We start from the raw sequence: 14312 nt of genomic DNA, 5'->3' as shown, positions 1-14312 counted from the left end.
GTGTGTGTGTGTGTGTGTGTGTGTGTGTGTGTGTGTGTGTGTGTATATATATAAAAATTCATTCCATAGTTATATGCAAAATTATAATCTTTCATGGGCTTTCTAATTTGTAGTATCATAAGACAATGGCAATATATACAGGTTAGTAAGGGAACTATATGGTGATAAGTAAAACAATGATTCTAAAAGGTAGGTATACTCTCTTCTCTAGAGCAATGTGGGGTGACGACAAACACAAAATGAGACAACTTAGAAAGAAGGTGTGGTGGCTCACACCTACGATAATAGCGGAGGCCATGAGGCAAGGCTAGGAGGTGGAGGCAGAAAGATCAACAGGAATTTGAGGTCAGCCTGGACTAGCTCTCACAGTGAGAGACCCTATCTCAAAGAGCCAAAGAAGTGGAGAGTGGCCCCATGAGCCACCCCCTTCCTGGAAATCTTGGCTGTTAATGGCTGCCAGAGGAGGAGGAAGGGGCATTTTCTTCAGTGGCTACACTGGGAAGTGCCCACAATCCCGTCAATAACCCCTCCTCCATGCACCTGTAAGCAACCCAAATGAAAACTCACTGGGCCACCAAACTGTTATCAGCAAAGAAAGTACAAGGGAAAGGAGGGAAGAGGAAGGGCATCAGCAGGAGGAGGAGACAAGGCAGGATAATGGTGGATAAAATGATAAAAATTCATGGACATGGATGAAAATGTTGTAATGGAATTCATTATTATGTATAACTTAATGTGGACTAATAAAAACCATTAAAGATAAGTAAGCCAGGCATGAGGACTAAGAACTAAGATCCCAGCACTCAGGGCCAGCCTGGCCTACATAGCAAGTTCCAGGCCAGTTAAGGCTATAGTGCAAGACTCTACCTCACCAAATGAGCAAAAACGAATAATAATAAAGAAATGGTATAACTTTTGTGTGAAAGAAGCACACTAAAGCTCCTTACACTTCAGGAGACCAACAGAATTTGAGAACAAGGTCCAGCTGGAGAACTCCATGTGTAATACATGTGGGGAGAAGAAACGTAAAATGACAACCGTGTGAAGGAAGGCCAAGGGAGGAAACACCCAGCCAGGCACACTTGACTTTCCAACCTCTCTAACAAACCCCACACACGGCCCAACCACCTCAGACAGACATGCTAGCTCCTGCATAAAAAGCTACTATTCCCAGAAGAAAAACACGTCACGTCGATTTTTTTCAACCTTCCACCCTTGCAGCCTTTCTCTTCCAGTACTTCACAATACTCAAAGTTGAATTAGCAATATATCGGACATTTTTCAGTCTTCCTTCTCCTCACCTTGTGCCTCATTTTACAATGATCTGTAAATTTTCTATCCATCATCTTTAAGATTTTCACTTTTGTATGGGGACATGTGTTGTGTCTATACACGTGAATGCAGGTGTCTGTGGACTCAGGGAGTTGGATCCCCCTGAAGCGCAAGTTACAGGTGGTTGTAAATGCTAGCCATGGGTACTGGGGATCAAATATGGGTCCTCCGCAAGAGCATTCCATGTTCTTGCCCGGAGGTGTACTCAGGAGGCAGAGGCAGGCGGATCTCTGTGAGTTCAAGGCCAGCCAGGTCTACAAAGCAAGTTCCAGAACAGGCTCCAAAGCTACGCAGAGAAACCCTGTCTGGAGGGCAGGGGGAGCATTCCATGTTCTTAGCCATTGGGCCAAATTGCTCCAGTCTTTACTCACCATTTTTAAACACTGAGGCCTTGAACACTCAAATTTTATTAACTTACCACTACACAGCTTCAACAACATATTTATTCTTTTTTTTTTTTTTTTTTTTGGTTTTTCGAGACAGGGTTTCTCTGTGTAGCTTTGTGCCTTTCCTGGAGCTCACTTGGTAGCCCAGGCTGGCCTCGAACTCACAGAGATCCGCCTGGCTCTGCCTCCCGAGTGCTGGGATTAAAGGCGTGCGCCACCAACGCCCGGCTCAACATATTTATTCTTATTCATGACTATACATTGTATTATCAAATTTTTGTTAAAGGAATATACATTTATCTCACAATTTCTATGTGTTATGGTTCCAAGCAGATGAAGTGGCCCTCTTAGAATCAGACCACGCTGTGAAAACCAAGTGTCACTGCAGAGTATGAACTCGGCTGAGCTGTGCGGTCCTCACTCCAAGGTCCTTCCCTGTCGTCTTTGCTGGACCTCAGCTGACACTCGCTCAACTCGTAAGGCCGCTTGCCACCTGTCCTCTTTCACACAGAGACCATAGCATGGCTGCTGGGCTTCTCTTGCTTGTTTTTTTGAGACAAGGTCTCACAACACAGTCCAGTACGGCCTAAAACTTACTATCTAACCCATGTGGACTCCAAGCTCCTGGCAAATCGGCCTCAGCCTCTCCGGTGTTAACCCACACCTTCTAGGATAAAAATTATTTCTCTATTTTACCCATTGCTTTTTACATAAAGACACAAAATACACAGTAGGGAAAACTTCATAGCATGCTCATGTATTTCACTGGAGTCAAGCTGGTGGCTCACACTGACTGTTGGTTTGGAGACCAAGCTGGGATGCATGGCAAATGCCAGGCCCAGCAGGATTACAAAAAAGACCCTATCTCAAAACCAAATCAAAAGCGAAGAAGGAAGAAAGGGAGCAGAAAGTACTAACAGCGCCCACAGGAACAGTGTTATTTGAAATTGAGTATCAATAAACCAGCTACTGCATAATTCAAACATCAGTGAGTTAGACTCCAGATGGAGGCCTGAGGATGTGGCTCGTCTGGCACATTGCCTGCCTGGCATACAGGAAGCCCTGGATTTCATTCCTAGCACTGCATGAGTCCAGGTACCACATAAACCTGTCGTGGTGGTGCCCACCTGAAATCCCAGCAGCACTCAGGAGGATCAGGAGTTCAAGGTCATCCTCAAACATACAGCCAGTTCGAGGCAGCCTAATCTACATGAGATCCTATCTCAAAATCTAAATGAATAAAATCACTTAATATCCCCATTTCTCACTCCTTCCCCCTCCCCAAAAACCCTCTCCCAAGGATCTCAAGCCCAGATGCCTCAAATTCATTATGAAGCAGAGAATAACTCTGACCCCTTGATTCTCCTATCTCCACCTCTTAAGCCCATACAAGATTATACCAACAACTCAGTTCATGCCATGAAACCATGCAGTGCTGGGGATAGAACCAATTCATTCTTGTTAGGCAAGCAATCTTCGGACAGAGCTACATCGCCAGCCCACAATTTATAATCTCTTAATGGTTTGAAAAATATTTCATAGGATTCCCAAAACCTAGAAAGAAGAAAAGTTAAAGACTGATCAATTTAATTCCATTAACATTAAATATATATGTGTAGATGTGCAGGGCTAGATAGAGAGATGGCTCAGCAGTTAAGAGCACTTCCTGCTCATGCAGAGGAACCACAGTTCAGTTCCCAACACCTAGGTCAGATGGCTCACAACCACCTCTAACTCCAGTTCCAAGAGGTCCTCTGTGGGCACCTGCACACACATGATACACACTCATACAGACACACACAAATAAAAGTAAATCTTGAAGTACTTATGTATGAGGGTGCACACTTGAGTACATGCCCAGGACAGGGGCCAATAAGATGGGTCAGTGTAGGTAAATGCCTTTGCCAAATAAGCCTGACCTCAGTCTGATCTTTTCCAAAACCCTCAGGAGGAGAGAACCAACTCACAAAAGCTGTCCTCTGCGCACAAACCCCAAATGAAGGTCAGATATCATCTGACTTTCTTTTTATAATACACACCAAACACACACAAAAAATCTGTACAGAAAAGAAAAATCTCCACAAATTCATTCAAAACAAAAAACAGGAAAATAGATCTGTAATATAACAAATTACCTTTATATATAAAAACACTCAGAAATTGACATGAAGGAAATCCCAACACTAGGGAGGTAGGGAGGTAGATGTCTTTAAAAAGACAGACAGACCAGGATATAGGAACTGGAGAGAGAACACAGTGGTTAAGAATATTTTGTTCTATACGGACCAATGGAATTGAATTGAAGACCTTGACATTAATCCACGCACATATGAACACCTGATTTTTGACAAAGGAGCCAAAACTATACAATGGAAAAAAGAAAGTATCTTCAACAGATGGTGCTGGCATGACTGGTTGTCAATATGTAAAAGATTACAAAGAGATCCATATCTGTCACCATGCACAAAACTCAAGTCCAAGTGGATCAAAGACCTCAACATACATCCAGTTACACTGAACTTGATAGAAGAGAAAGTAGGAAGTACTCTTGAACGCATTGGCACAGGAGGCCACTTCCTAAATATAACACCAGTAGCACAGACACTGGGAACAACAATTAATAAATGAGATGTTTTGAAACTGAGACGCTTTTGTAGGGCAAAAGACACAGTCAATAAGACAAAACTACAGCCTACAGAATGGGAAAAGACCCTCACCAACCCCACATCTGACAGAGCACTGATCTCCAAAGTATATAAAGAACTCAAGAAACTAGACATCAAAATACTGAACAGTCCAATTAAAAAATGGGCTAAAGAGCTAAACAGAATTCTCAAAAGAAGAATCTCAAATGGCTGAAAGACATTTAAAGAAATGCTCAACATCCTTAGTGTGGGAGCCCGTTCTGGGGTTCCTCGTGGCTTTACCCAGCAGGTCCGAATAGAGGATGATCAGGACCACGGGCCTGAGTGCAGGTGTCTGAGATGGCCTGCACTTGGCTGTGCTGGGGGAGGAGGTCTTTTGCTCCACCCCTTGGCGTCTCTATAAAAACCCTGGACCAGAGACAGTCGGGGGCCCGTTGGAATAGGTTCCAGGCCCTCTCGAGGCTATCCTTTATTTTCTATCTGTTTATCTCCGCAAGATTCTCCGCTATAAATCCTTCTATCTAATATTTCCTGCTGCTCACACTCAAGAAAACTCTGGGAAGCTGTGGGGGTGGTGGGTAAACGCCCCACACCTTAGTCATCAGAGAAATGCAAATCAAAACGACTCTGAGATACCACCTCATACCTGTCAGAATGGCTATGACCAAAAACACTAATGACAGTCTATGTTGGAGAGGATGCAGAGCAAAGGAAACACTCCTCCACTGTTGGTGGGAGTGCAAACTTGTACAACCACTGTGGAAATCAGTATGGCGGTTTCTCAGAAAATTGGGAATTGATCTACCTCAATACCCAGCCATACCACTCTTGGGCATATACCCAAGGAATGCTCAATCATACCACAAAGATACATGCTCAACTATGTTCATAGCAGCACTATTCACAATAGCCAGAACCTGGAAACAACCTAGATCCCTGTAATTGAAGAATGGATTAAGAAAATGTGGTACATATACACAATGGAGTACTACTCAGCAGAGAAAAACAATGACAGCAGGAAATTTGCAGGCAAATGGATGGAACTAGGAAATATCATCCTGAGTGAGGAAACCCAGACCCAGAAGGACAACCATGGTATGTACTCACTCATAAGTGGATACTAGATATAAAGTAAAGGACAATCAGACTGCAACCCACAGAACCAGGGAGGCTACATAGCAGGGGGAACCCTAGGATGACTGTGGCTTATAAGAAGTTTTTACTCAATCACTGGGCAAGCCTCAGTGAAACATTTCACTATTAGGATAAAAATTTGTACTGTATCAAGCTGATGATAGAAAATAATAATAATAACAAACAAACAAAAAAGAATATTTTGTTCTTCCAGGACCCAAGTTTGGGCTAGGCAGCTCACTGCTCCAGCTTTGGGATATCTAACACCCTCTTCTAGACTCTGCAGGTACCTGCACCACATGGCATACACACAGAGAGACAAACACATACATATAAATAAAAACTAAAATTTTAAAGATCAGGAATAACATAGAAAAAGACTAAAGATAAAATCTGAATAGCAAAGTTTACTGGCAAAAAATACAAATATTGTATTTTTGTAAGTTGAAGAACATCTACAATCTCAGCTACTCAGGACACTGATGCAGGACCAGCCTGGGCTACACAATAAGTTCAAGTCCAGCCTGGACAACTTAGTGAGACTGTCTCAAAACTTAAAATGAGGGTCAGAGGCATGACACTATGGGTGCACATGAATGTAGCACCTGGCTAGCAAACACAAGGCCCTAAATTCAATCCCCAGTTTGAATATAACAATAAATAGTCAGCTGGGTGGTGGTGGTGGTGGTGGTGGTGGTGGTGGTGGTGGTGGTGGTGGTGGTGGTGGTGGTGGTGGTGCATGCCTTTAATCCCAGGATTTAGGAGGCAGAGGCAGGCTCTGTGAATTCAAGGCCAGCCTGGTCTACAGAGTTCCAGGACAGGCTCCAAAGCTACACAGAGAAACCCTATTTAAAAAAAAAAATGTAATAATAGTCAATAAACATGGGAAATTACTTTAATTCTGTATTATCCAATAATAGCCATATACCGATATTTTTGTTTGTTTGGTTTTGTTTTGTTTTGGAGACAGGGTTTCTCTGTGTAGCTTTGGAGCCTGTCCTGGAACTCACTCTGTAGCCCAGGCTGGCCTTGAACTCTGGAGATCCGCCTACCTCTGCCTCTGCCTTTCGAGTGCTGGGATTAAAGGCATGTGCCACCACCGCCTGGCCCACATACTGATTTTTAGCAGTAATTAAGATTAAATAAAATGTTAAATGCAGTTTGTAATCACAGTGGCCATTTTAGGTGTTCAAAGGCCATGGAATATTTTTAGCACACGACAACACAGATACCATTATAATTCTGACATAAGTGTATCCCCAAAAGGCTCAAGTGTTGAAGACTTGGCTCCTAATGAGTCAGTGTTCAGGTGGGGGGATTCAAGGAAGTGAATGGATCATGAAGGCATGGTTTCATCAAAGGGCAAATTCACTGATGGATCTGCAATCTGATAGATTTATTATGCAGCGGAAATGTTAAAGAGGTAGGGCCTGGTTACAGAGTTTCTCTATGTAGCCTTGGCTGTCCTAGAACTCTCTCTGTAGACCAGGCTGGCCTCTAGCTCACAGAGATCCACCTGCCTCTGCCTCCCATCACCCGGCAAGGTCGGGCCTAGTTTTAAAAAGTATGTCGTAAGCCGGGAGTGGTGGTACATTCCTTTAACCCCAGCACTAGAAGGCAGAGAAAGACAGATCTCGGAGCTCAAGTTCAAGACCAGTCTAGTCTACAGAGCAAGTTCCAGGACAGCCAGTGGTATGTAGAGAGACCCTGTCTCAGATAGATAGGGTGGGTGGGTGGATGGGTGGGTAGGTCCAATAAAGTAGGTCCTTGGGCATAGGGCACATGCACTACGTTGTCCCAGTTTGTCTCTGTGTCTGTGCACTGGCTTGCTAGCACTTGCACACTCTTTCCAACCCTGCCATCATGAGACTTTGTCTCAAAAAAAGGAAGGTGGCAGCAATTTAGTTATTACCATGAGAAGATATCCATGATATTCATAAAGAAATTATAGAACTTTATGTAATATACACCCTCCACCTGCTTGTATGTTTAGCAAAATGTCAATCTTAGCTAACTTGAGTAGCATTTTTTAAAACATTTATTTTATTTTATATGTATGAGTGTTTTGCCTGCATGTATGTGTGTCTGGTGTCCAGGGTCAGCAGAAAGCATTGGACCCCCTAGAACTGGAGTTATATAGATGGTTGTGAGCCACCATGTGGGTGCTGGGAACTGAACCTCGGTCCTCTGCAAGAGAAACAAGTGCTCTTACACTGAGTCATCTCTCCAGCTCCAAACTGAGCATCTCTAGTATTTTAGTATGCACACTTTTCAGTAAACTAGACTCATCTGAAATTACTTACTTACTTCTGTTTTTTTATTTAAATAAAGAGTTTATATAAATTTTATAGCATTGTTTTTTTCTTTTATTTCTGAGGGAGTTTCATGTAGCCTAGGCCATCCTCAAACTTTACATAGTTGAACCTGGCCTTGAATTTCTGATCCTGCTGAGAGTTTGGGTTATAGACATGAGGCACCATGGGGGCTTCTATATTTGATTTAAAGGGTGTAATTAATACTCTTTAAGTCATATTTTAAAAGTTTTTAAGTTTAGTATATTCAGTAACCTGGAACAAAGCACAACCATCTGTAACTGCAGTTCCAGAGGACCAGACACCCTCTTCTAATCCCAGGTGTGCATGTGGTGCACAGACATGCAGACAGGATATACATACACATGAAATAAATTTACAAAATTTTGAATTCAGGTGTGCATGGTGGCCCCATACAAATAATACTAGTACTTGGAAAGTGGAGATGGGGGAGGCCTGGGCAAGCTGGCCAGATACACATGTAGACCAACTGGCAAGCTTCCAGTTTAGTGGGAGACCATGTCTCAGTAAATAAAGGGGAGAGCAACTGAGAAAAGCAACTGACAGTAGCATCCTCTGGCCTCCACATGCACATCTAGATACACACAGACAGACATCCCTCCCCCAAAACGGCAGCAGAAAAGTAAAATAATTTTTTTTTTAAATGGGGAGGAGATACTCTGTAAAGGTGCATTCGGGTACAAGTGCTCTTAAACACTGAGCCATTTCCCCAGCCTACTATTTCTCTGTGTTGTTTTGGAGCCTTTCCTGGAACTCGTTTTGTAGCCCAGGCTGGCCTCGAACTCACAGAGATCCGCCTGGCTCTGCCTCCCGAGTGCTGGGATTAAAGGCGTGCGCCAATACCACCCTGGCGTCTAATCTCGGTCTTTTAAACACTATTTTTCATATAGATATCTGGGGCACAAAATAAGTAAATGTTCTAATTTATTATTTCAGAAAATAAAACAGATGCAAAATTATTCTTCCTGGTTGTCACAATTTCCCAATCATTAAACTATTTAACCCAAAAGATAATTCACAAGGTACTGTACAGATTGAATCAGACATGGTAGTATGTGCTTATGATCCCAACCCTGGAGAGGCTGAGGTAAGAGATCACCTCAAGTTTAAGGCCAGCCTGGATTATACAGTGGGCTCTTAATTAGGCAGAGCTACAAAGAGTCCATCTCAAAAACCAAACAAATGCCCGGTGGCGGCAGCGGCGGCAGCAGCACATGCCTTTATTCCCAGCACTCGGGAGGCAGAGCCAGGCGGGGATCTCTGTGAGTTTGAGGTCAGCCTGGTCTACAGAGTGAGTTCCAGGAAAGGCACAAAGCTACACAGAGAAACCCTGTCTCGAAAAACCAAAAAAAAAAAAAAAAAAAAAAAAAAAAAAAAAAAAAAAAGGTTAACAAAAAGATATAAAGATTGCTGAGATTCCCGAAATCTTACTGCTTCCAATGCTAAGGCCTGCCTGGGCTACAAAGTGAAACCTGATCTCAAAAAACTAAAGCCTAATAAGTAAGTAAAATTAATTCACCTAACTAATTTTGGGATTTGCATACTTTTAACTAAAATAGCATCTTCTCTTTCATTAACAGGAAGCAGTCAATGAGGTGTCCCTGAAGTAGAAAGTAAAACTTCTGTGGAAGAGAAACTCCTCACCACCAAAATATTATTTCTAGAGATGTTTGTTAGGGGAAACTACCAATACTGTCACAAAGACAAATTCTAAGTGGGCGGGAAGAGCACCTGCCTAGTATGCATGATGCCCAGGTTCTATCCTGAGCATCCCATAAAAGTGGGCAAGGTGGTGCCTGCCTATAAACCCAGCACACAAGGAGCAGAGGCAGGAGGATTGCTGCAAATCGGAGACAACCATTAATGTGAGATTCTAGCCCAAAGTAAGCTAATAAATGTATATAGGGGAAGCATTCAACAACAACGACAAAAATGCAGATTGAATAAACCATATAATTCAGATTTGGGGAAACAAGACTAGGCAGTAGTAAAGGAGTGAACTGAGTTCTTTTTTTCTTCTTCATACTTTCCAATTTTCTCCATGATGAACATTACTTTTGAGTTCTGAAAGTCTCATTTAAAAACAGAAACCAGGATCCGGGCAATGTGGTGCAATCCCAGCACTTGGGAGGCAGACTCAGGGAATCTCTGAGTTCAAGGCCAGCCTGGTCTGTCTGCTAAAGGAAACAGTTATTTACAGTGATCTACAGTGTTATACGGTGGGCTCAAGGACTGCCAGGACTAGACAGAGAAACCCTGTCTCTGAAAACCAGAAAATAGATTAATAACTAAACCAAGACCAGCGAAGTTGCTCAGTGAGTAAAAGTGCTGGGCAGCAAGACTGAGAACCTGCAAACTCCCACAAGTTGTCCTCTCACTTCTGCATGTGCTCCATGGCCATCTGCACATGCCCCGCCCCTAAGACAGACAGACAGACAGACACACACACACACACACACACACACACACACACACACACACACACACTTGTTTAAAGGAGAAAATAACACCTTATAACCTGTAAGGCTTCACTTACTAAGACCCAACTTGTTGTCCATTTATAAAAGAGGTTGAAATGCTACTAATGTTTAATGTCCTGTTATTTTTTTTACACTTGCAATGATGGAATTTCAATTTCTCCTTAAAGTAACGTTTCTTCGTAAATACACGTTTTTAACTTTTTTTTTCAAAACAAGACTTCACACTAACACTCATTCTGAAATGATTTCTAAATTCCGTATAACAAAATTGTGGGCGGGGGCGGGGTGTGTGTGCCCACTAAACACAATTTCGTCGGTCCACCTTCACTTTGGCTAAAGAAAAGTGGAGGCCCGGTAAACTACACGTCCCACCCATGCATTGCTGCCTTATTCAGAGTAGGTCTCTACGGAAACAGAAAACAAAACAAAAAAATTCTCCAAGTCCCACCTGTTACTTAGTTTCTAAACACCTCCTGCACTTTCAGCTCGGACGGCAAACACAAAAGCCTCGTGGCTCCCAGAGCCCGGGGCTGGATGCACGCACAGGGCAACCGCCAAGACGGTAAGGAGCCCCCGCCCCCCCCGCTAGGAGCCCCCGCCCGCCCCCCCCCCCCCCCCCCCCCCCCCCCGCTCCTTACCGTCTTGGCGGTTGCCCTGTGCGTGCATCCAGCCCCGGGCTCTGGGAGCCAACGGCAGGTCACGAGGCTTTTGTGTTTGCCGTCCGAGCTGAAAGTGCAGGAGGTGTTTAGAAACGAAGTAACAGGTGGGACTTGGAGAATTTTTTTTTTTTTGTTTTCTGTTTCCGTAGAGACCTACTCTGAATAAGGCAGCAATGCATGGTGGGACGTGTAGTTTACCGGGCCTCCACTTTTCTTTAGCCAAAGTGAAGGTGGACCGACGAAATTGTGTTTAGTGGGCACACACACCCCGCCCCCGCCCACAATTTTGTTATACGGAATTTAGAAATCATTTCAGAATGAGTGTTAGTGTGAAGTCTTGTTTTGAAAAAAAAAGTTAAAAACGTGTATTTACGAAGAAACGTTACTTTAAGGAGAAATTGAAATTCCATCATTGCAAGTGTAAAAAAAATAACAGGACATTAAACATTAGTAGCATTTCAACCTCTTTTATAAATGGACAACAAGTTGGGTCTTAGTAAGTGAAGCCTTACAGGTTATAAGGTGTTATTTTCTCCTTTAAACAAGTGTGTGTGTGTGTGTGTGTGTGTGTCTGTCTGTCTGTCTGTCTTAGGGGCGGGGCATGTGCAGATGGCCATGGAGCACATGCAGAAGTGAGAGGACAACTTGTGGGAGTTTGCAGGTTCTCAGTCTTGCTGCCCAGCACTTTTACTCACTGAGCAACTTCGCTGGTCTTGGTTTAGTTATTAATCTATTTTCTGGTTTTCAGAGACAGGGTTTCTCTGTCTAGTCCTGGCAGTCCTTGAGCCCACCGTATAACACTGTAGATCACTGTAAATAACTGTTTCCTTTAGCAGACAGACCAGGCTGGCCTTGAACTCAGAGATTCCCTGAGTCTGCCTCCCAAGTGCTGGGATTGCACCACATTGCCCGGATCCTGGTTTCTGTTTTTAAATGAGACTTTCAGAACTCAAAAGTAATGTTCATCATGGAGAAAATTGGAAAGTATGAAGAAGAAAAAAAGAACTCAGTTCACTCCTTTACTACTGCCTAGTCTTGTTTCCCCAAATCTGAATTATATGGTTTATTCAATCTGCATTTTTGTCGTTGTTGTTGAATGCTTCCCCTATATACATTTATTAGCTTACTTTGGGCTAGAATCTCACATTAATGGTTGTCTCCGATTTGCAGCAATCCTCCTGCCTCTGCTCCTTGTGTGCTGGGTTTATAGGCAGGCACCACCTTGCCCACTTTTATGGGATGCTCAGGATAGAACCTGGGCATCATGCATACTAGGCAGGTGCTCTTCCCGCCCACTTAGAATTTGTCTTTGTGACAGTATTGGTAGTTTCCCCTAACAAACATCTCTAGAAATAATATTTTGGTGGTGAGGAGTTTCTCTTCCACAGAAGTTTTACTTTCTACTTCAGGGACACCTCATTGACTGCTTCCTGTTAATGAAAGAGAAGATGCTATTTTAGTTAAAAGTATGCAAATCCCAAAATTAGTTAGGTGAATTAATTTTACTTACTTATTAGGCTTTAGTTTTTTGAGATCAGGTTTCACTTTGTAGCCCAGGCAGGCCTTAGCATTGGAAGCAGTAAGATTTCGGGAATCTCAGCAATCTTTATATCTTTTTGTTAACCTTTTTTTTTTTTTTTTTTTTTTGGTTTTTCGAGACAGGGTTTCTCTGTGTAGCTTTGTGCCTTTCCTGGAACTCACTCTGTAGACCAGGCTGACCTCAAACTCACAGAGATCCCCGCCTGGCTCTGCCTCCCGAGTGCTGGGAATAAAGGCATGTGCTGCTGCCGCCGCTGCCGCCACCGGGCATTTGTTTGGTTTTTGAGATGGACTCTTTGTAGCTCTGCCTAATTAAGAGCCCACTGTATAATCCAGGCTGGCCTTAAACTTGAGGTGATCTCTTACCTCAGCCTCTCCAGGGTTGGGATCATAAGCACATACTACCATGTCTGATTCAATCTGTACAGTACCTTGTGAATTATCTTTTGGGTTAAATAGTTTAATGATTGGGAAATTGTGACAACCAGGAAGAATAATTTTGCATCTGTTTTATTTTCTGAAATAATAAATTAGAACATTTACTTATTTTGTGCCCCAGATATCTATATGAAAAATAGTGTTTAAAAGACCGAGATTAGACGCCAGGGTGGTATTGGCGCACGCCTTTAATCCCAGCACTCGGGAGGCAGAGCCAGGCGGATCTCTGTGAGTTCGAGGCCAGCCTGGGCTACAAAACGAGTTCCAGGAAAGGCTCCAAAACAACACAGAGAAATAGTAGGCTGGGGAAATGGCTCAGTGTTTAAGAGCACTTGTACCCGAATGCACCTTTACAGAGTATCTCCTCCCCATTTAAAAAAAAAATTATTTTACTTTTCTGCTGCCGTTTTGGGGGAGGGATGTCTGTCTGTGTGTATCTAGATGTGCATGTGGAGGCCAGAGGATGCTACTGTCAGTTGCTTTTCTCAGTTGCTCTCCCCTTTATTTACTGAGACATGGTCTCCCACTAAACTGGAAGCTTGCCAGTTGGTCTACATGTGTATCTGGCCAGCTTGCCCAGGCCTCCCCCATCTCCACTTTCCAAGTACTAGTATTATTTGTATGGGGCCACCATGCACACCTGAATTCAAAATTTTGTAAATTTATTTCATGTGTATGTATATCCTGTCTGCATGTCTGTGCACCACATGCACACCTGGGATTAGAAGAGGGTGTCTGGTCCTCTGGAACTGCAGTTACAGATGGTTGTGCTTTGTTCCAGGTTACTGAATATACTAAACTTAAAAACTTTTAAAATATGACTTAAAGAGTATTAATTACACCCTTTAAATCAAATATAGAAGCCCCCATGGTGCCTCATGTCTATAACCCAAACTCTCAGCAGGATCAGAAATTCAAGGCCAGGTTCAACTATGTAAAGTTTGAGGATGGCCTAGGCTACATGAAACTCCCTCAGAAATAAAAGAAAAAAACAATGCTATAAAATTTATATAAACTCTTTATTTAAATAAAAAAACAGAAGTAAGTAAGTAATTTCAGATGAGTCTAGTTTACTGAAAAGTGTGCATACTAAAATACTAGAGATGCTCAGTTTGGAGCTGGAGAGATGACTCAGTGTAAGAGCACTTGTTTCTCTTGCAGAGGACCGAGGTTCAGTTCCCAGCACCCACATGGTGGCTCACAACCATCTATATAACTCCAGTTCTAGGGGGTCCAATGCTTTCTGCTGACCCTGGACACCAGACACACATACATGCAGGCAAAACACTCATACATATAAAATAAAATAAATGTTTTAAAAAATGCTACTCAAGTTAGCTAAGATTGACATTTTGCTAAACATACA

General features: G+C 42.9%; 2 protein-coding genes across 13 annotated transcripts in view; one reads left to right on the top strand and one right to left on the bottom strand.

The window, feature by feature from the left end:
• Positions 1-14312, bottom strand: part of LOC143270260 (dual E2 ubiquitin-conjugating enzyme/E3 ubiquitin-protein ligase BIRC6-like) — a 310541-nt gene that overhangs the window by 144453 nt on the left and 151776 nt on the right. Inside the window, exon 1 of one of the 9 annotated variants that reach the window (XR_013047393.1) lies at positions 10949-11102. The exons of 7 other annotated variants lie outside the window; for them this stretch is intronic. The gene's annotated coding sequence lies outside the window, so the exon portion shown is untranslated. Of the gene's footprint in view, positions 1-10948; positions 12592-14312 lie in introns of those variants that run through there. One more of the 9 variants, XM_076559537.1, reaches the window with a different exon arrangement.
• The window catches only part of LOC143270259 (putative Polycomb group protein ASXL2), a 316750-nt gene that overhangs the window by 193739 nt on the left and 108699 nt on the right, over positions 1-14312 (top strand). Inside the window, exon 1 of one of the 4 annotated variants that reach the window (XM_076559530.1) lies at positions 10738-10872. The exons of 2 other annotated variants lie outside the window; for them this stretch is intronic. The gene's annotated coding sequence lies outside the window, so the exon portion shown is untranslated. Of the gene's footprint in view, positions 1-10737; positions 10873-10923; positions 11074-14312 lie in introns of those variants that run through there. One more of the 4 variants, XM_076559528.1, reaches the window with a different exon arrangement.

Source organism: Peromyscus maniculatus, chromosome 22 (assembly GCF_049852395.1).
Source record: "Peromyscus maniculatus bairdii isolate BWxNUB_F1_BW_parent chromosome 22, HU_Pman_BW_mat_3.1, whole genome shotgun sequence".
Taxonomy (NCBI): domain Eukaryota; kingdom Metazoa; phylum Chordata; class Mammalia; order Rodentia; family Cricetidae; genus Peromyscus; species Peromyscus maniculatus.
The sequence above is the reverse complement of the archived record's forward strand: the minus strand, read 5'-3'. Positions and strand labels throughout refer to the sequence as shown.